Source organism: Lissotriton vulgaris, chromosome 10 (genome assembly GCF_964263255.1).
Source record: "Lissotriton vulgaris chromosome 10, aLisVul1.2, whole genome shotgun sequence".
In the NCBI taxonomy this organism is placed as follows: Eukaryota; Metazoa; Chordata; class Amphibia; order Caudata; family Salamandridae; genus Lissotriton; species Lissotriton vulgaris.
In genome coordinates this window covers 850,832,022-850,855,629 of record NC_141698.1, presented here as the reverse complement: position 1 = coordinate 850,855,629, position 23,608 = coordinate 850,832,022, and the positions used below count along the sequence as shown (strand labels likewise).

The following is a 23,608-nucleotide window of genomic DNA, read 5'->3' as shown; positions in this document are numbered from 1 at the left end:
ACTCACAGGCCACGCCCCCTCCCGCCCTCCCGCCCTCGCAAGTCGTCAAAAGCGCTGATCACGAGCGCTCTGCCCTGACGATCATCTCCTGAGGCGAAAAGCCGGGAGAAGCTGTATTCTGTGTTTTTTTAATACTGCAAACTGTTCTTTGTTTTTATATTTGCTTATTTGCACAAGCAGGGGCCGTGCAGCGGAATTAGCGCGGTCACGGGTCCCACTTCCTGGTCTGATCGCCTGATAGGCTGCTGGCCACGCCCACTCACAGGCCACGCCCCCCTCCCGCCCTCCCACTTCCCTATATCAATGTGCCACTATAGGACGCGCAGCGGACGAGCGCAGCGGGCGCGCCGTTTGCGCGCCGAAGGCGCGCCAGAGGCAAGCCCGTCCGCGCCCGTCAGCGACAGCTCAGCGCCGAGCGCCACAACCCCTGACCATTTTCCTCCCAATCACTACCCCAGGAGGATATACAGCCGCAACCATCTACTGAGCTGGAACCTTTTGGGAGGATCAGAATGCAGATGCATATTTTCGGGTAATAATATGCCTGATACGTCCAAGGTATGTCTAACATGTCATGCCCACCTACCTGCTATCTTGTGGACACCTATTAAAGACCTAAGTAACCCCTACCAGATAAAAAACGTTAGAGAAGAAAACATAATTAATTGCCTCCTCATTAATGCTAGATCACTGGTCAAACACAGTTCTGAATGTGCCGACCTGATCCTAGAAAAGAAGGCTAAAATCGTATTTATCACTGAGACCTGGACTGATGCGGCCTCAGGGCCAGACCTAGTTATGGCCACTCCAACGGGATACTGCTGTCGGGTACAGGACAGACCCGGTCAAAGGGGAGGTGGGATAGCCATTATCTACCACGCCTCGATCCAAGGCACATTTCAGTCACTGAACTGCCAGTTAACGGAGGTACTAGGATTTAAACTTTCTATCTCTAACCATAATACTTTCCAAGGTTGCCTCTTATACAGACCTCCTGGTCCTAAAGCCTCATTTCTCGTAGAAATAGGTACTTACTTGGAAGAAGCCCTCTGCACCAAATCATTCACCATTCTTGGTGACTTTAACTTTCACCTAGAGGAAAACTCAGACCCTCAGACGGCAATTCTGGTAGACTCCATGCTGACAGCAGGACTAACTCAGATGGTAAGGGGTTCCACACATATAAAGGGACATACGTTGGATGGGATTTTTACAAATAACCCTGACCTGAAGTTTAGCCATGCGGAGCCTTTAGCATGGACAGACCATTCAGCAGTCCTTTTTAAAATTCAACCGTCTGAGTCAGTCAGAGCAAGGAAGGAAAGGAAACCTGCCAAGCTCTATATGCCATGGAGGGAATTGGATGGGAAAGCATTGGAGGAACGTCTGGCAGCCTCCACCTTTACCCCTTCGATTGATGTAAACGAAGCTACGGAGAGATACACCAACTGGATAAAAGATGCATGCACATCTCTAATTAAGCCCAAACTATCTCGTCCAACACGTACAATACCATCTGCCCCTTGGTTCACCTTGGAATTAAGAGATTACAAAGTATCTTGCAAAAAACTCGAACGCCAATGGCGTACTGAATATTCACAGGCAGATAAACAAAAACTCAAATCAAGCCAAAAGATATACAAAGAAATGATCAAAAAAGCAAAAATTGAATATTTCTCTGCTAGAATTGAGGGAGCTAAAAACTCCTCCAAAGAACTTTTCCAGACGGTGACCACTTTGTCCAGTCCAAATTCTGTCACTGTCCCTCCTAGTCTGGAGCTTTGCGAGACCCTTGCCAAGTACTTTTTTAATAAAGTGGAGCAAATCTTCGCAGCCCTTGAACCTCATGTGGGGCTCACTCTTACCGAGGGAGCACATACGACTACGCCAACAAATCCACATAGTTTGGAATTCAGGGAATTTGGGCCAGTTACAACAGAAGTAGTAAAGAAACTACTTCTGAGAACCAAATCTGGCTCCCCCCGGGATCCCTGCCCAGTCTCAGTGGCTCATCTGGCAGCCGCCCCTATATCTGTCTTGCTAGCAGATTTGTTCAATAAAATGCTCAAAGAGGGAGCATATCCACTATGTTGGAAACAAGTTTCAATAGCTCCTCTGCTGAAAAAATCTAATCTAGACATTTATGACCCTAGTAGCTATCGGCCTATATCCAGACTCCCTCTACCGGCCAAGCTTATTGAAAGGATCATGAACGTTCAGCTCTGTGACTTCCTCCGATCCTCTGGGGGCTTGGACCCTGCTCAACATGGGTTTAGGGAAGGTCACAGCACCGAGTCCGCCCTCATTAAATCCACTGAGGAAATCAGGAAGGTGATGGATGCTGGAGGACGGGCAGTCCTGGTGCTCCTGGACCTATCCGCAGCCTTTGATACGGTCCACCATGACATTCTATTGGACCGTCTTGAGGGCTGCGGAATCCAAGGAGTCGCATTGACCATGCTGAAATCCTTCCTAGCAGACAGGATACAAGTGGTGGCCATGGGAGATTTTGAATCGAGCCCTTTTACCCTTCCAGGAGGGGTTCCTCAGGGCTCCTCCCTGAGCCCTACCCTATTTAATTTTTATGTTACCTCCCTCGCCCCGGTGATTCGTTCTTTTGGCTTCGAATTAACATCGTATGCAGATGATACTCAAATTGTGGTATCTCTGCTCCCGGGGCGAGAGGAAGGAATTGCGGCCAGATTCCAGGATTGCATGACGGCAGTAAGTTCATGGATGGCTAAGAACTGCCTTAAATTGAATTCCTCTAAAACTGAGGTTCTTCTCTTTGGAAATGTGACCAATCTCTGGACCCCTGACTGGTGGCCTCACGAAATGGGAGCCCTACCCATTCCAGCCACTACAGTAAAAAACCTGGGGGTAATTATTGACTCCCAACTCTCCTTTAAAGCACCGGCTAATGCCTTATCATCCTCCATTCACTGGATAATAAAAACTATTAGGAAAATTCTTCCTTTCCTCTCCAGTGATAGCAGGAAAACGGTGGTGACAGCACTTGTGCTGTCTCGCCTTGACTACTGCAATAGCATGTATCTGGAGGCCCAGCAGGGAGTTCTGAACAAATTGCAAACGCTACAAAATGCTGCTGCCCGACTGATTACCGGTCTACCTAAGTTTGCATCGGTAGCTCAGGAATTAAAAAATCTACACTGGCTTCCAATACGGAAACGTATAATGTTTAAGGCTCTTTGTATGGTATTTAAGGCAGTAAATGGAATAGGTCCATCCTTCCTTCAAGAACACCTCCAACTGTACAAACCAGGGCGACAACTAAGATCTGCTAATAAAAGCCTGGTCATGACTAACCGTATTAGGAAAGCCCGTTGGGGAGGCCGTAGCTTCTTCCACGGAGCATCTAACATCTGGAATGAATTGCCTCTCGCCCTAAAACAAAGCAATGATCTCCTGACCTTCAGGAAAAATATCAAAACATGGCTTTTTAACCTCCAGTAACTTTCTTTGCCTCTTGGAGATAATGTATCGTTTCAGCGCCAGGACACCGCCCGGTAACAGCGCGCTCAACAAATGGTAAAAATAAATAAATAAATAAATAAAGATCCCAAGCCCCAAAAATTGCCCCACCACGACCTCGTTGATTTAATTATACTAATGCCAAGTCTCCTGAGTACGCATGTCACATAATGCCTAATAGTAATACTTCAACTAATGCTGATGGAATTACTGATCTGTCATGGAACATAGCTGATATATAATCCAATCTCGAGGACAATGATTGGGTGGCATATGTAAGCTCTGAAGAGACTAGTGGGATGCGTATTGCTTCCTGAATCTCAGTGAAATTGGATTGCACAGATAATAAAGTTTCATAATCTACTACTTCTTTATGAATTCTGTATGTGAGATTGTCTAAGGTCCAAGGAAAATCGTAGATGTTAATAATAGACATTATCACCGTTTATCTCAATTCCAACCAGCATGGCAAACCTGAGGATCAACAAACATTACTGAAATAGAGATTCTGCAGGATAAATACTTAGGTGCACGCTAGTACAACGCATATTACGATAGTCTGTGGTAACTTCCATATACACCTTCCAGCATGCCTTTGGGATAATTCAATAAGTGAAGAGGAGGCTAGTTAGGGTATCCCAACACCATATTTTGGGAGTTCTATTCAGCTCAGGGGGTGCAGGAAAAGAAGGCTATTTGCAAGCTTTGTATGTGATCTGCAATTGAGTTTTCTAAATGACCAAACTACTTTGGACAGTCCTGCGTCTCTAAATTACTATACTAATAACAGAGTCAGTTTGATTATAGGCTATTCCTGAAGGGTTCACAGGATTTGGTCATGGACATAAAGGTAGTTTAATGGCCTTAGAGCGACCATGATCCGTTGTACTTTAGATGCCGAATTCCAGTCGAAGTAAAAAAGAAATTGCTCACTTCACCGCCAGCATCTTCTAAGCAAACACCAGAAGAGTTGTAAAATGGAACATGGAAGCATTCCTGGAAGGCAAGACCACGTTGAAGGATACCATAGAAGGCCATCTACATGGCATTTGCGCTGCTGGAAAAAATCACCATAGCATCATATCAGATGATTACCATGTAGCTACAAGAATTAATGTGATTCTGGTCTGCCCCTTGGCTGGCCAAACACAAGGATAATAAAAACATGGCGGCTGTTTCATCAAAGAATGCAGAACATCGAAGTCTGTCATCTATTACCAACAAATGAGGTAGCCTTTAATTCTGTGTGGAGAGAGCCTCAAGTCATACAGAGATATAAGAAACTACTGTATCTTTAAGCAATCTGGAAAGATCTGACAACGGCAGCAAAGGAAAAAAACAGCAGAAGTTGTTTAGAGTAGGAGCAATAGCCAAGATTACCACATCAGCACTCAGACTTGGATAGACCATTCCAAGACTGTGTATCACAACAATAAATCGCTGCAAACTGAAGTGTCTTTGATTCCCTAATGCCTGAACAATTAAATATCTCATCGCTGGAAGTAGATAGAGCACAGCACAAAAGATTGACCAGGCTCCAGTTCCTGACCATGTTCCAGTTGACAAGTTTAGAGCTGATCCCAATGTTTTGTCAGTAGGCTTGGCCAAGATAATCAATGTGGCAAAGAACTGTTAGTGCCCAGTGTATAGCTTTCCCTCTCGGTAAAGGCCCTCTCCCACCTGTCTGGCAGTTTAATCGCAGCTCAGGGTGGAATGGCCTTGAAAATGTTCTGAGTTGTGTAAGATATGAGAGTAGAAGTTTGTCTTGTATTTACGCTGTTCATCCACATCTGTTTGGAAAATTCCCCTTGTGGGCGTGTTATCAGTTGACCGTGCAATGCATATAATTTATCTTTATACTTACAGTTTCCCAGTTCCCTCTGTAACACTCTCTCAAGGCTGTAGATGGCGCCCGCTCCGAGTGTGTACAATAAATGTTTACTGGAGTATATCTCGACTGTTTTCTCTGACTCTTCGTTTGGCATGGAAGGCCGAAAGGTGGACAGTGGTGACCCGGGTGGCCATAATCGGGTCACTTCCCTCAGCACCATTGACCAAGATATAAAACTAAACAGTGTGTGTCAAGTATGTCAAAGCAAACGAGCTATAAAGTTCTTACACCAAGACTAAGGGCCTGTCTTTATTACAGAATTGCATGGGAATGCAGTCCCCATTTTAATATCCCTTCTTGCATTAAGCAAGGATATGTACTTGCCCTCTTGAAAGATGCTGAAGAGTTTCTTTGTAGAGAGAAGTCTGATTCCCCAAAGCTGTGTAATAAAAAGATAGTTATCCCACTCCATGCCGAGAATATAGTAATACTGTCATGCGTGCAAAACGAAATGCCCAAATCACTTAGTAACTTTGAGAGCTTGTGGCAAATTAAGGACTTGCATATCAAAAATAAGAATTATGGTGATGTCCTTAACCCACCTTTAAGAAGTTGTAAATAATAGAAAACATATTCCTAAGGTCCCTACTGGAACTTGGCCGGGGTACGCTGCGTCTCCCACTGCTTTTGGAGCTGGGTTTGGTATCCATCCCTGACATCGCAGTCCTGGCCCCTGTGACGTGGTGGCTGTGGCTACACAGGAACCATAGAACTTGTTATCTTAAAACGGTTCTTAAAGTATCAGCCTCAGGTAAATTGCGGTATATTGCTTGGTCACTTCATTAAAAAAAATATTTGAACAAACTCGGCATTTGCCATCTCTTTTCCAACCCAACCCAACTCACACAGCTTGAATGGTCAAAGACGCTTTCTTGGATTTACAATTTAAATTTAAAGATAGCATTGAACACACATGCTTCTCGAAATTGACTGTTGATTATCTCCAAGTCAAGCAATCATTTGGCATAGAAAAATATTTGAATGCAATCGCCCCTGATGCACGTCGAACTTCATATTTAAAATTCTGACTAGGTAGTTTTCCTACCAATTTCTACTAGGCTAAATTTGTAATTGATTAATCCACAACTAAACATTGTGACTGCGAGATTGGAGGGGCAGGAGATGCAGTTACACCATTTGTGATTTTGCACAGAAACCAAACATCTACATCGTAAATGGCTCGTGCCTCTGTTTAGGCGGTTTCGATAGTACCTTGCTACGATGCACTTGTATCCTGTCTTAGAACAGATGTTCCAACAATATACATATCAGTGGCAAGTTAGTATTGGACTACTTGGGTTGGCATGAGAAGGTATCTGACTGTTCTGTCCCAGACTCTAGGTAATCCTCCCAGCACTTTATATATCTATGGTTGCATGTGCACTTTTACCTCCATTGTCATCCAAGATGGACTATTGCAAGCAGAGACTGGGGGTGTAAGTTCTATCCCTTGCAAGAATGACCAGCATGTCAATCCAAACAATTTTTATATTATGAGCTTGGATCTGTCACTTGCATGCTTTAAAAAAGTGCACATGTTAATTGAGCGCAATCGGTTTTTGATAGGATCTTTTTATGTAAAATTAGCATGGCGAATAAGTGATTCCAAAGTTTTGTACATAATGCCTTTGGTCTTTAATGTTTGCATATTGATTACTGTATTGTTCTTATATTTATTATGTCAAATTTGCTGAAACAATAAATAAGAAATTGCTACTGATTATCTTGCTAGGTTACAACAAAGTTTGAGGGTAAAAGTCTTCCCAATCTCTGGCACATCTGCCTCAAGCACCACAAATGTAAAACGAGAAATAAAAATGAAAAAAATCAAGAAAAATGTAGAATTCAAAATGACACAAAAATGACTAAAATTAGATGAAGTGAACTGGAGATACCAAATTGCAGAAAATGATCCACTACCAATCAATGGCATCAAATGAAAAGTGGATCGGAGTTTAGCATTTCTCCCTAGCCCATTGTGATAGAATTTGCTACAGAAACTCACAGACCATAATCACCAGTTACCTCAAACAAGAATATTTGTAATACAAATGAAGTAACTTTGTATACACCTACTAACCTGACTTGTTTTGTGTCACTTCCATTGCCAGTATGGTCTGCACCCGCTTTAGGGAAGGTGTTGCATTAAATCACAAGCAAGCTGGCTTGGGGGCAGGGATTGATACAAGTCTTGGTTCTCGCTGTAGTTTTAAATCAAGGTGCTGAAAATGCAAAACATTTAAGAACTACTGTCCATGCAGGTGGAATTAAGTAAAGATCTAAGAGCATAGTTTTTTTCAACGTAAAGTAAGATGTCCATTGCTGTGTGAGGCGTGGCTTTGGCACCCCACCCCAAGCCTTGCACAACCTTCGGCTCACAGCAGGCTGGAAGTAGGAACAGAAAAGCGTCCGGTATTTAGCCTAGTATAGGGATTCACATTCATTTTGTGAACTGGCGCAGTTAGTCCCCAACTTAGGTAGAATAACTTGTGACTGGACAGTGCAGGGGTGCTATCACAGAGTGGGTATTTCATCTTCCCTGCATTGCACACCTCATCATTAGGAAACAACTGGTTTGCACATCGGCTAGTAGTGCCCAAAATTTACCAGTGCTAAAGAATGTTATGTTATGTTATGTTATAACAATTTATTATGCGCACAGCGACTCCAGCGAAGGAGCATCCCGGCGCAGAGACACGGAGCAGTCATAACACAACATGGAGATAATGCCACAGAAAAGTACTAAAACAGGGAAGCTAAAATAGGAAGGTTTTTATGGCTCTACGAAAAGACAGCAAGTCCTCTATCAGACATATTTTGTATAGAAACACATTTGCTGTTTCTTTGTAGACAGAATTTCAGTGTTAAATTCGCAAAACAGTTCTGCATACAATATCTTAGTATAATTTGTACATAATTACTAAGCCTGGGCAGAGTGGACCTCCGCGAAGTGCAAAAAAAACCTATACCGGAGCTCCGGGAGCAGCGGAGTGCATTAGATAAATGTCATTCACCTTGATTTTCGGTGCTAGGTGTGCACTCATCGCAAGCGGCACCATGCACAGCGCAAACGGGCGCTGCTTTCTTTCTGCCACTCTGGTAGATTTTTACTCGAGCAGCAACTTTCTCAACGTGAATAGACTGTTTCTCAACGTGAGCAGTCACGAGCATACGTGACCACTTGCAATGACAAAATCTGACCGCCTGCGTTGAGAAATCGTGCCGGGAGGTTGATTTTCCATGCTCGCGCTCGTCAACTTGAAGTTGAAGATCCGAGCAAGGAAAAATCCTGCCGGGAGGTGGATTTTCCTTGCTCCCTCTCGCCAACTTGATGTTGATGAACGCGAGCAAGCAAAAAAACTCTGCTCCGTGTGGGCAGAGCTAGCCGGCAACCGAGATGGCTGCCTGAGTCCGGAGCTCCTCCGCTCAGAACGACAATCCTGCAAGAATCCTGCTCAGTTGCGGCATTACGAGAGGTGGACTGCAGCGCCGGAGAGAGCGTGACACCCGAGGTCTTGCCTGCGGTGTCTCTTGTGGAAATCGCGGCTTGTGAGGACGAGCTCTGGTGCCTTGCATTGGGGCGTGCGGCGGGCCTAGGAAGCAGCGGCCTCAAGTTTCGCGTCAGCCGCTGTTTAGGACGAGGCCTGGGGCACGGAGATCTGCGTGCCACCGCGCTTCGGATCGTGACGTGAATCCCCGATTGCGGCAGTAAGCGGGGTGCGAGGTCTGTGTGGAGGGTTGCCTATTAGTCCTGTGGGGAGCATTGACACTGGGGTGCCCCTTCCCCTCCCCCCCCTCCCTCCGGTGTGGAATTACGGAGTGCCCGCATTGGACCTGGGGTGCTGTGCCGCTGCAGACTACGGGGGATCGGCACGCCGGGAGGCGCACGGCCATAGAGGAGGCTTGTGGCTGGCCCTCGGAGAGCGTGATACTGGCGGTGCTACCACTGAGGAATGTGCGAGAGTGCCTGAGGCGACCCCATCCTTCCTCATCGATACGGCGTGCCACTGAGGGGCGGGAAGCTGCGGGAGCCGTCTTTCCTCCCCCCGTGGCTTTCTATTGACTGTTGCGGTGGCGATCTCTTGGCGGTGAGCGCGCCGTGGGGTTTGGCTGAAGCTCCTGGCCCACGCGCACCCTGGTTGCCACTATCCCTGCGTGAGGAGACTGTTTCCTGGATTCCTGGCCTTTCGTTGTGCGTGCTGGTGCTGCTTTTGGGGGTTAGAGACTCTGTGGACTGTCTGCCTGCGACTGGAGGGCTCTGCTCTGGGCATTGCCTATTTCACCCTGCAAGCGCTTGACTATATCCCTGGGACATTGCTGGGCGCCTTGGGACAGTGATACCTCCTGCTTCTCCTGGCTGCGCTGCCCCACCTGCGTGGCTATTGCTCCTCCCATAGGGTGCTCGAGTTGGGAGTGGGCTTGGTGGGACACCCGAATGCGGCGGCTGGCTTTGGGGTGCACTGTGGCAGTGAACCTGCGACTGTGGACCGGAGGTGTTCTCCTGCGGCACTATGGGGCGCCCGGATAGGACACAGCCCAAGCTTTCCTTCAGCCACAAAGGCTCGAAAGCAGTGGACGATGCCGGGGGTAGTAGTGCGGTGGATAAGATCACGACGGACGAGACGCAGCAGCAGGACCTGCGTGCGATCCTCCTTGCCATGGAAAAAAACCTTCAAGGGGGTATGGCTAATATAGGCACGAAACTGGACGCTCTCACCTATCGTATAGTTTGCATGGCTGAGTGGCTGGACAAGCATGCGGAGCGACTTGATATGTCGGAGTGCCGGCTCACTGAAGTTGAGGAGGCCCCCACCACACTGGAGTCGGATAACAAGCAGATTCGTAGGGCCATGCAATCTCTCCTGGACAAAACTGAGGACTTGGAGGCCCGCTCGCGCCACTGTAACCTGCGTGTCACGGGCCTTCCGGAGAGTACCCCGACGGGTAACATGGAACTGTTCATGGAGGGGCTCCTGAAGAAATTGCTAGGCGACAAGGCGTTCTCACCCATGTTCATAGTGGAAAGGGCGCATCGGTCTTTGTGACCACGGCCCAAACCGGAGGCCCCCCCCGCGGCCCATCATTGCCAAACTATTAAATTACAGAGATCGAGATGTTGCTCTGAAATTGGCCAGAGAAAAGCAGCCTCTACAGTATGGGGACTCAACCCTGTCCATATACCCTGTCTTCACGGCTCGGGTGCAGGAGGCCCGGAAGCAGTTTGCCCCTATGAAGCGCCAGTTGCGTGATCTAGGCGCGGATTACGCAATGCTATACCCAGCGAAATTATGCGTCAACAGACAGGGGAGATCCCTGATCTTGACGGACCCCAAGGCGCTACGAAAGGCTCTGAGGGACTGGCAGAGGGAAAAGCGTTTGCCGAGGCCGGAAGAGGATGCTCTGGAGGGGGGATCCATGGAGGAGCAGGACTGAATGCTGCATGCTGCGAACTTGCTGATGCCCGGTCGTCCCCCTCCAGGTTTTGTTGATTGCGTGTGGGGGTGACTGGAATGCATAGCCTCTTTCATTTTTGTTGGCAGGTATGTCTCTTCACCTAGTGGCCTTGACGATGCTGAAACTGGAGGGAACGACGCCTACTCTTCAGGTATTCGTTGTTATATTCTGCTAGGCTCGTGCCCTTCTACCTTAAGACTCTTTGTGATGACATTCTGTTTTCTGTGCCATATAACGGTTTGCTATTTGTCTTTTTTTGCCTCACTTGGCCTGTTGGAATTTGTTTGGCCTTCGCAGTATGGCCTGCAACCTTTGGGGAGGCCTGATTTGGTGTTTCTTGGATGTGTATGATCATTTATGATGGACAGACCTTTTCTTTTTTGCACCTGAGCATGGTGTGGTATTGACACCCCTTTTATTCTTTAGAGTTCTGGGGCGGGGGGTGACGGTGGGCATTGTACGTGCTATTGTTGTTGAGTGTCCTTTGCACTGTTATTGTTGGCTACATCTGCCCCGTGTGATTACCACTGATTCCAAGGTTCTTTTTCCTGGGGGGGCGGGGGGGATTTGAGGTGTGTTTGAGAATGTTTTGCTGATGGGGTGTGAGTGGGGGGTGGGAAAATGTCTGTTGGGGCGGAAGGATGAACGAGGCCTAGTTGGGGTAGGGCAGGCGTGGGAGGGGGGACGGGACAGAGATTTCATGGGGATTGTTCATATGTACTGTTTTGATTTGGTTCTGTTATAGGAGGCAAGTAAGTGGACTGGGCGGGGTGACAGTGATGTGCACACGATGTTTCGAATATTTGTATTATATTATACATGGCAGGTACGACTCTTTCATGCTCACTATGGCGGGAGACATGACAGTGGGAGCTACCACTCCTGACACACTACGATTCCTTACCTGGAACGTGAGGGGTCTGAACGTTCACCGCAAAGTCCGTAAGGTCCTCCAGTACTTCGCCAGACACAGAGTAGACATTGCGGTCTTGCAGGAAACCCACCTCCCACCGGATAGCCCCTTCCTCCGCTATAGGGGGCTCCGCGGTAATGTCCATGCTGCAGATTTTACCACTCACGCCAGAGGGGTCCTCACTTGGTTTAATCCAAAGTCCTCCCTAGCTTGAACGCCAATAGAAACTGATAGGGATGGTCGCTTCGCAATCACAGGCTGCTCCGGCAAGGGTATGGACATGCGCATAGTAAATACTTACGGCCCCAACTTCGACCTCCCTAGCTTCTATATGGCCCTGGCGCAGAAGGTACACACGCATGCTGGCAAGACCACTTTTTTGGGGGGGGGATTTTAATTTGACTCTGCACCCTGCGCTAGACAGGTCGGACAGCCCAACCCAAGCACCTTCAGCCTCTGCGTGTACGCTATCTATGCAACTTACAAATCTCGATTTACCTGACGTCTGGCGTCATAGACACCCGGCGCAGGGTGGGTTTACGCATTACTCAGCCCCTCATAACATACATACGAGGATAGACTATTGGTTTGTATTCTCCTATTTCCTTCAGAATGTACGCGTATGCGAAATCCTGCCGCAAACCTACTCGGACCACTCGCCACTTTTGCTTTCTTGCTCCATGCCTGTGTGGCGGATCCCACCTTTTGCCTGGCGCTTTCCCCCTTACTCCTTTCTGGATCCTCTTTTTAAGGAGGAACTATTAACGGCACTGGAGACTTTTTTCGATTCTAATGTGGGCTCAGTGGACTCGTTCCAGTCGGTCTAGGAAGCATTTAAGTTATGTACTAGAGGGGTCCCTATCTCCAAACATGGAGGGGTGTTGAAATCAATCAGGGGTCGCCTTGAGTTGCTGGAACGAAAGCTTAGAGACTTAGAGACATTGAGATTGCAGTCTGGAGAAGACTCCATTGACCAGGAGATTGCTGGGGTCCTTCGGGAATATAATGACGAGGCGGATTTGGAAATTAAACATCTGGGGAAGTATGCTACTGCTAGGACCTACTGTGAGGGCGAGCGTCTGGGCGCTGTCTTGGCCCGCTTGGCTAAGCGTGGTAGGGAGTGCACTTCCATTCCAGCGATGAGGTCGGAGGACTCCGAGCTCCCGCTCTCGAACGACACGATTGCGGCGCGCTTCAGGGACTATTATGCCGCCTTATACGCTTCACGGGGCCCTGCTCCAGAGGAACGTATTGTGGACTACCTGTCACATATAGAGCTTCCGTGGCTCTCCGATCTGCACCGCGAATTTCTGGCTCGTCCATTTGATAGAGATGAGGTGGTGCTGGCGCTATCTTCCATGAAGAGTGGGAGTGCCCCAGGCAGTGATGGTCTTACGGTCGCATTTTATAAGGCTTTTTCCGATCTTTTGATCCCTCACTTGCTTACTCTGTTCGACGACATAGCCAATTCGGGTTCCATGCCGCCCTCCATGCGAGAGGCTATTATTGTGGCGATTCTTAAGCCTGGCAAGGACCCGAATGAATGTGCCTCGTACCGCCCACTCTCCCTTATGAACGTCGATACGAAATTCTTCGCTAAGCTGCTATCTAATCGCTTGCAGCCTCTGGTCACATCCCTGGTGGCCCCGGAACAGTCTGGTTTCGTCCCAACGCACAATCTTATTTATAACATCAGAACTGTCTTTGCCGCTTTTCAGCACACGCGCCCGGAAGTGTCGGCTGTCGCAATATTCTTAGACATGGAGAAGGCATTCGACTCAGTGGAGTGGGCATTCCTGCACCACGTCCTGAGCAGGATGGGAGTAGGCCTTCTATTTTTACAACTTTTGTCGGTACTGTACTATATGCCAACGGCCCGCATACCTATTGGCCCGCTGACTTCGGACCCCATTGCGGTGGGCAGAGGTACGAGACAGGGATGCCCTCTATCCCCAATACTCTACGCCTTAATGGCCGAGCCCCTTGCATGTGCTCTACGTGAATATCATAGCCATTGCGGTATCCGCTTTCCCACGTATAATCTTATTGTTTCTACATGCGCGGACGACACGCTCCTCTATGTTAGAGACCCCGCTACTCATCTTTCTCCGGTCTTGTGGGAGGTAGTCCTATTTGGATCTCTTTCTGGCATTCAGGTTAACTGGACGAAATTGATCATCTTCCGGCTGACAGCGGCTACGGAGGAGTTTGAGCCCGAGTATCCACTGCAGTGGACTACTGAGGCGGTTTGGTACCTTGGTATTCGTCTCCACACAGACTCAGAAATTGTCCTCCGGGAAAACTATGGCTGTGCTATATCTAAACTAGAAGACGATATTGAGAAATGGATTTCCCTTCCGCTATCACTATTGGGATGCATCGCGTTAATGAAAATGGTGGTGCTCCCGCGCTTTCTCTTCCTATTCAGTACCATCCCTATGGTCCTCTCCATCCACTTTTTTAGTAGACTGCAATCCCTGATGGTGCGCGGGCTTGGGCAGGTAAACAGCCTAGAGTTGCTTGGCATATTTTAATACGGCCGTATGCGCCGGGTGGCCTGAACGCTCCGGACCTGGAACTCTAGTACCGCGCGGCGCAGAGTGCCCACGCCTACTCGTGAATTCACAGCCCGCTGGACGCTCCTTACGTTCGTATCGAATGGATAGTTGCTGACCCGACGCCCCCACCAGCCTTATTAACGCAGTTCCGTGATCGCCATACAGGCTTGCTGGATTCCTTACTTTCGGTGGTCCATGCGCGGCACTTCATGACGAACGCACAGGCATGTTTGTCATTGTATTCCCCGAGTGCGAAGCTCGAGTGGTGCCATTGGTTGGCTCCCTGTAGGGAGAAAGGTGTAATCTTAGCCCTTCGCCAACTCGGCATTCAAACTATGGGCGACTTGTTCGCAGGGGGCATGGCGCGCACATGGGACGACGTGGCCCTCGCGGTGGCAGATCCCCCCTTGATGGCGCGTTTCCAGTTCCACAGGGTGCGTCACGCCCTACGGGAGCTTCTTGGGGCTGACATGGAGGAGCCGGTGACGGTTGCTACCTTTAATTATGTGATTGCTGCCAAATCGCCTCTGAAATTATTATCTAATCTCTATCGGGTAGCCCAATCTGAACTATATGCTGAATATACGAAGCCGCAATTGGCCTGGCAACACGATCTGGGCACTGACATGAATGAGGAGCTGTGGAGCTATTGCTGTGCTAGTGTTAGTGTTAATGGCCGCCATAGTCTCACACATTTTAAGTTCCTGAACAGGACATATTACACGCCGGAAAGGCTCCATAGATACCGTCTTCGTGAGTCCCCGGAATGCGAGCGATGCAGGGTCCCTCTGGCGGACTTCCTTCACGTTGCTTGGTCATGCCCCACGGTTTTCTCCTTTTGGCAGTCGATCTATGGTGAACTTAATAGAGTTATGAATTTGACCTTAGTTCCGGACCCGTTGTTGACCCTTTTGCGTTATTCAAAACCCTTACGGCCTTCACAGTGGAGACTTGTTGATATGGCGTTCCTTATGGCTAAGCGCTGTTTTGCAAGGGCCTGAATGAGAGGCCCTTCCCCCACTCTTAACGTATGGAAGAGAGAACTGGTGTATTGCTGCACACAAACTGAGTTATACAATGATCTGATGCCTCCTAAGAACAGGCCTAAGAACTTCTCGGCTGCGATACTGGAGGGTACGTTTCTACCAGACATGCAGGATGATGCTGCTGAGATTGATGATGATGCACGGGAGGGGGTGAATGGGGTTACAGATGACGCTTCAAGTGCCGAGCCCAATACGACAGAGGGTACTGAGGAGTGTGCTATGATGTGTTGACCCGGTTGGGGGGGGGGGGCATAGCGGGAAAGATTGGGCGCGACTGGTGGTTTTTCCGCTCCAATAATATGTATCTACTGTAATGACTGATATGGTGCAAATGTCTCCAGTGCCTTACTGCCATTTCATGTACTGCCACTGCACTTATCCTGTTGATTGTCCTTTTGCCACTTGTGATTGCCTTATTCTTTGTATTGTTTTGGTTTCTTTTCTTGTTTCTGAAATCGCAATAAGCAAATTAATTAAAAAAAGCAAAACAAAACTCTGCTCCGCTACGCGAAGCAGAGTTTTTCAGAACTCCGAGGGATCCATGTAACGCGGAGTGCGGAAAACTGCCCAGACTTAATAATTACTAGTGAAAATGTATAGTTTGAAACTATATTAGGAATTGGTTTTATTGCTTCCATAATGATAACATAAATGGAAGCTGAGACACGAAGACAAAGTGAGGCTGACTAGTGACCCTATGGCACATTAATAACTTCTTGGTGAGTCCTGTGCACTGGGAAACTGATTGTCCGAGTAATATAGTTCAGCAGTAAATTAGTTTTCCAAAATATTTGAGACCTATATCAATCTACGATGGAGTGTTGCTCCTTGTATGAAGAACCTGTAACTCCTAAGAAGAATGCATAGTTAGATAAGACAGCGAGATTGCAAAGTTTTTACTTCCAAATAAGCAGCAGGCATTACTCATACAAAACAAACAGTAGTTTTCATAAATCATACTAACACTACCGGAAGCTTACAATTAATTATTGAAGAACAACCCAAACTACCATTTAACCATCCAAGTATAAAGCCGTATTTAAAATTCCAGTTATGCTCTTCTTGGAATTAATAAAGAATGCAATACCACTATAAAAATGCAACTTTTTAACAGCTTAGCTACAGCGTTGCACTATGAAGTAATACCTACTGACATTTAGAAAACTGATGTTTAAGGTTGCAGAATTTCTCTCCATGGTTTCATTAAATTACAGAAAATGTCTTTAGAGAAAACTTGAGAGAATGAAAGTTAAACGTGCAACTTGGGAATTATTATGTTATCACACGGTTTAACAATATAGACATTGTAAATATTGAGCCTTTATAGAACAAAGAGGTGCACACAAAGAAGTCTTTTTGAGAAAAATATTGTACAGAGTATTTCAGAAAAACTACTCTCAGAACAGTTCTATAGATTTAGAAACCATAGAAATCTGTTTTAGAACAAAATAACCTTACCATGTCTCTACTCAAAGGAGCAAATGCACCCATAAATATGTGTGACAAATTCTGACATCTTCACCTACAAATCCGAGCAAAGCACCAACAGCACAGCACAATAAGGAGAACAGAAATATACATATATGGGCAGGTACACGAATAGATCCAGAAAACATACACAAAACACAAAATTTGGCTTGCAAAACGGAGGACCTGATTATGACTCCTTTGTTAATCCAGTTTGTGCTACTAACCAGCTGAGGAGTAGCTTAGACAGTGAAATTCCAGGGATGTGAATCTCATATAGTGCAAATGACTGGGATCAGAGAGCGACAGATACAGGCCAGGAGTGGAGAGAGCGTGGCAGCCATCTTGGCATTGATAGAAGGTATCATAAGGTGGGGTAGTAGATATGGAAAGGAGTTTACTGAGGCGGAATTAAAAATTGTCTACAAAACACTGGTTATACACATTTCTACTGCAAAGGATTTGTTATCATATCAACTACACAGGGTTCACTATCATATACAGAATCAGGAGAAAATCACAAGATAGAATCGGAATTTGAAGCTAATTAAAGCATATTAGTGGATGACCAGGCAGGGTACAGAGTGTCTGAAGCACACAGAAAGGCCTACTTCTAAAAGTGGCATTTCTCAAATAGTAATAACAAATCAGCTTTCACCAATAAGTAGGATTTATTACTACTATTCCAAAAATACCAAACATGGCCCCGCTACTTTCATATTAGAAATTACCACTGAAGCGCATATCAGGGAATTCCCAATGCAAACCTATGAGAGGGCAGCCTCCCAGCGGTGAGAAACCAAATAGGCTATTTGTCACTGCCAGGACGTGCCAAGCAGCTAACACACCCTTTAAATGCCACGTCACTGCAGCAGTAAACTGCATAGGCAGGCCCTGCAGTGGCAGAGGCTTGAGACAGGTTTAAAGGCTACTTTGGTGGGTGGCACAAGCAGCCCTGCAGGCCCACTAGTAGTATTTAATTTACAGGCCATAGATATATGGAATGCCACTGTACAAGGGACTTACAGGTAAATTAAATAAGCCAAACACGTGTAGACCAATATACCAAGTTTACAAGAGAGAGCAGATGCACTTTAGCACTGATTAGCAGTGCTAAAGTGCCCAGAGCCCTAAAATAAAATAAAAAACACATCAGAGAAAAGGCAGGAGGAAGGCAAAAAGTTTGGGGATAACCTTTCACAAAGGGCCAGTTCCAGCAGCATATCTATTTAAATTATTGAGCAATGCACCCTGCATCTTGGTCTTTTTTGTACTTTGTATAAGGAATCAAGAAATCGGTTTATTAAACCTGTTTTGCTGGATACTCGACCATGTGATTACAGGGAGGGATATAAGTATTGGATGTCATTGTCCACTGCAGCTATATGCAGTGCTGTGCTTAGCTTTATTATGCTAGTACTCACTATTAGAAGACAATATTGAGCAGTATTAATGGAAACCCTGCATGCCTATTTTGATAATTAAAGCCACAGATGATTTTGTCTACAAATGTAGTAGTTAATTTTGATTGTTAAACTTTGCAGAGCTAATGTGCTGTACTTAGTCCCTGCTGTTTAATAGCACAAGCACGTTTTCATTTTAATTGTGTATGCCTACTCTTTCCTTTGATTGACCGTAACATTTTAATATGGAATTTAGATAATTCTGTGTAAACTTGATTTTTAAAAATTGTATACTTTTATGATTCTGTTGACGAATCGAAATAACGTTTAATGAACTGAACTGAGCAATAAGTGTGTAATATTGAAGTGAACCAGATCCCCTCAGTGGGGTTGTTACTACATGTACAATTCAAATATCTGTGCCTTAGTAACCTAATGTAATACATCCATGCTTATTTGAACTGAAATATTGCAGACAATAACCAAGGCATTCTGCAAATGAGCCAGTCAAATACAGCTGTGAGACATTATAGGAATTGTGCAAATGGTACTAGCATAGTGCTGTAATAGGTGGAACAGTTGAAACATATTTTGAGACAAATCTTAATATGTTTATCGTTTGCAGGCATAGTACAGTCCTTGCAAAAGAAGGTGCAGTTAGTTGTAGTAGTAAAGACTTTATTTCGGTTTCTGTACTAACCATAAAAGTACATATACAGTAATAAAACATTTTAAAACACATTCATTGGAAACATGTCAGATAAAGTTCCAAAGGTGCAGGGATGTGCTATCTTCCGTACAGTAGAAAAAAAGTAAATCATTCATCACAGGGGACCATTACCGGTCCATACAAATTCTCAGCCTCACAGTCAATTTTAAAAATTTGGTAATTTGGAGAATACTGTCACTATGTAAAAGTTGTAAATACATTAATGCCGGTCTGATCTGAATAAAATTAAGTTTTTTAAAAAGGGTAACCAGATAGCGCTTGCGTGGGAATTCATAAAACCTACATAAAAATATAAAATGCAGCATATCCTGCAGAGACTTTCCATCGCAGCCTCAGGGTGCTGCAAATTTGTTAAAAATATCAGTTTTTGGCCTGATCTGCAGATGATGGAAAAGATTGAACCTAAACCTTGTTAGCAGGAACTTTTCATGAGAGGTCAGTGAGCCCAGCAAATACGGCTCTGTAGTTTCACACGTTTTCAACATGACAAATGTTCTCACACTTTGTTTATGGAGCTCCACACCTTCCCTCTGGGTCTTCCTGTCCATAAGAAAGGCCCGTTTAGTTAACTCCAGATCCCCTTTTACAATCTGACTTGGGTGTTCAAACAGGTCCAGATGGCCAAGCCTGGCAAAGCTGGATTTCAGGTATTTTATCCATGGAGTGCCCATTGCCTTATCCTGGATAAAATAATTCCTCACAATCAGATGTGTCAGCTGTATATCCTGATTCAACCCCAGTTTTAACCAGCAGGTCAGCGGGCGTAAGGAAAAAATGTCACTTAGATATTGTGTCCCTAGCTCTTTGTGTACTAGAAAATTTGACGTACCTGCAGGGACACACAAGAGGCGCTTCATGAAGAAATTTTCAGCAATCTGCAACTGCTCACCGGCAACATACCCCCAGATTTCACTACCATATATAGCATTTGCCACTGATTTTGCATTATAAAGTTTCAACATGGCACTGGCAGGTTTTTTTCCCAGTTTCGATGCAAAATTAAAAATCGACCCATTAACCCTAACCAGTTCCCCTTTCTTTTTTGCAAGATGAGGTCCCAGGTAAGTTTAGTTTCAAAAAGAACCCCAAGATACAAGAACGTTTTTGATATGGGGATTACTGCATCATCAATTTTAAATGAAAAGTTCCTTCTTGGTTGTTGACCAACTTGCATAACAAATGATTTCGAATTGTTGACCAAAAGGTCTCTTTCCGTCATAAAAAGTTTAAAAGCATTTAAGAGAGCCTGAAGACCCCTCTCAGTTCTGGAGATTAAAACCGCATCATCTGCGTATAAAAGTACAGGGATTCCCCGCCTGCCGACTCTGGGGCAGTCAGCCGGCACATTCTGCAACACGCTATCTAGCTCATTAATATAAACATTTAAAAGGAAGGGGGCCAAGATACATCCTTGGGGAACACCCTTTCTAATGTCAAAATTATTTGTTGTACTCAGATCTTGAGAATAACTCACATTTGCTCTAGTATTGCTATGTAGATCGACAAGAAAATTAACAATTCCACTATCTGCACCCTTCATGGACTGCCACAACTTTCCTCTGTTTACACAGTCGAAAGCTGAGGGCAGATCCATGAAGGCCAGGTGGATGGTACCCCTTTGAGCAACAGTGTACTTACTTAATATTAAAAAGAGGTTAAGGCACTGAGTTATTGTTGAACGACCACTGCAGAAACCGTACTGGGAGATGGACATGATGTTGTTTTCCATCGCCGAGTCTGAAAGTCTCTGCAGTAGAATTCTTCCTACTATTTTAACCATAGAGTCTATTAGTGAAATAGGTATATAACAATGTGGGAAACCTTTGTCCCCCTTCTTGTAAACTGGGACAATCGTAGGGACCCCCCATGATTGTGGACAGCCATTTTTCACAGCAGCATTAAAAACAGACTCTAATATTGGTGCCCAAAAATTTGCCTCAGACTTAAATAAGTCTGGAGGAATCCCATCGGGACCGGGAGCTTTCCCGGCTGTTAGTCCTACAAAACCCTCAGTAACCTCACCTCCATCAAAACTAATTATTTCACCATTATTGCAAGGAGAAGGTTTGGATGCTTCATCCATCATGCAGCAATATAGTTGCTTAAAGTGTGCTTCCCACTCCTCCTTTGGTATGTAGCATTCCAGACCGTTACCCGGCTCCTGGACCAAGAAAGGTTTCTTCATTACCGCCCAGAATCTGGAGCTACACCGCAAGGTAGTGGGATCAAGGATCTCTCTCCATGCCTCTTCTCTTAGGGATTCCTTATGTTTGGCAATGGTAGATTTATAAACTTTCCGACACAGCTGAACTGTCTCCTTTATTCTTGGTTAGGCTACCAGTGCCAGCCTTAGATTTCTTCCTGCTTTATCGCAATCGTGGTTAAACCATTTCGGTCCCACATTCTCATAATTCTTTGCAGGAGCAGACAGCAGCTGGGAGACCTTGTCCGATAGATTTGGAATGCACTGAGGACCTTACACGGCTGCGACCCTTCTTGAGTGCAAACCGTAATTTCATCTGCACAGATGACTTTAATGTCTTTGTACAGCAGATCTGGGCTGATTTTAGACCATCTTAGTCGGCGTCTCCCATCAGTTGTGCTCACCCTACCAGTGATATGATTCGGTCCTTCTTTAGCTATCCATGGACTCCTCAGGGGAAAAGTGAGCGGGTTGTGATCACTAAATTCACTTTCTTCGATAGTGAAAGAATCCACAAAGGACTGCATTGGAGATGTAAGTAATACATAATCAATGAAAGTTCCTCTCCCATGTCCCTTAAACGTCGGGGTCTCAAAACACTTGGTAGGATCCATCAAAGCCATGGTCAACGTCAAATCCAGATCATTCAATAGATCATTAAAGAGTTCCCCCTCTGTCGTGTGTTCCAAATGCAAACCCTCGGATCGTGCACAATGCAAATCCGAAGTATTTTTCAAGAGGGGGTCACCACAAGGGTGAGCATTTAAATCACCCATGATCATAAGATTGTGGAGGCAAACCTTCATAGAATTACTGATAAAAACTTTCAATGCTGAAATTTGACTCGAAACTGAGCATGGATTGACAACATTATAAAAATTGACCAAGCTGGCCGTACAGTTTTCTCCAGTTAAAATAAACCAATGATTCCAGAATTGCTTGTTAGGACTCTACGTACTTTACAAGATAGTGCAACAGAAATGAACGTGACCATTCCCCCCTTAGGTCTTCCCCTAGTTGTTGCTATTGCAGGGACATAAAATGCCTTATACCCTTCAAGAAAATTGTCACATTCAACTGACCAAGTCTCCTGCAGACAGATAATTTGATACTGCTTAATATACCTGATCCAATTGCAGTCCTCCATCTTAGCACCCAATCCCGCAATGTTCCATGAGATTACATTGTTTTGACTCATTTTTACCCGTGTGATCTCTGTACATCCCACTTCAGACAATCTCTCCTTTCCCTGTCTCTCAGGTTCCTCACTTCAATCGCACGCTTCCAGACCCGAGAGTAAATCAAATCTATTCTGCGTAGCAACATTGAACCCATTCATACAGTGGTTATCAACATTATACAGATATGTTACTTCAGGGGCCGGAGGTTGAATAGCAATAAATGGTCTGATTTTCCTAGGATTAGGAGGGGCTTTAATTAGATGAGTGTAGAAATAACGAAGTGGGTGTACACATACACTGTTCACATTGTAAACCAAGGAGGCCGCTCTTAGTAAGACTGTCGCAACGTGTTGGGGATGCTTAAAGTTGACAATAATACAATCCCCACTAACTGTCTTTCTGGACGGACCAATCGAGTTCACCCTTCTCGTTGACAATATTTGATCAGAGTATGTGATTGGAAAGCCACATCTATTATTTAACCATGATACTGTTTTATTTTTTAGTGAATCATTGGATTCCTCATAGGGATGAGCAGAATGACAAACAGTGGGCGGGGCATTTGTTAGTACAACCACATAAGGTGCACAGTCAGGAGGAAGATTAATGTAGCGACATTTCTTTACTTGTCTAGTATCCAGGTTACCCTCTGGATCTACTGTAGCCTGTTTATTCTGACCAATTGGTGGTGTAAGATCAGGTGAGACAGTTTCAATTACAGTTGTTTGCTGACTAGTTTGCTGTGAGTTCACTCTAGCAGCTTCCTGCCCCTCTCCAGCAGAACCCTTGTCCACAGCCCTAGATCTTTTGGCAGAGGTTGAGGCCAAGTGTGTTGCTATCAATCCACCTAATCTATTAACTTCTAGGGCCACAGTATCCAATTCAGATGTCAAGGGTTTCAGCAGCTCGTCTATCTTTGCCTCTATCTTAGCTTCTATAGTACGAATCAATAGGGCAAATTGCTCCGAGTTTATGTTTGTACCAGCTACATTTTTATCTTCATGTAAGTTTGTTCCAATAGCACAGCCATTTGGGACTAATTGAGCTGTTTTTACTCTTTTTTTTACTGTACTTCCCCCCACGTTTGATTTGTAACTTTCTACGATTTCTCACTGGTCTGGGGGCAGGCGGTGGCTGCTCTATTGCCTCAATAGGTATAACAGATATATCAGGTAAATCCTCATTCAACTCGGCATGCACCTGCACTTCAGCCGTTATGACAGCCCTATCACTCACATCAAGAATATCAACCACGGCTGAATCCACCAGT

At 45.5% G+C, this 23,608-nt stretch overlaps 1 protein-coding gene and 1 pseudogene across 1 annotated transcript in view; one reads left to right on the top strand and one right to left on the bottom strand.

The window, feature by feature from the left end:
- Positions 1 to 23,608, top strand: part of LOC147688885 (uncharacterized) — a 243,578-nt gene that overhangs the window by 126,840 nt on the left and 93,130 nt on the right. The gene's annotated exons all lie outside the window — the stretch shown is intronic.
- On the bottom strand, positions 19,287 to 22,304 carry LOC147688886 (uncharacterized; annotated as a pseudogene).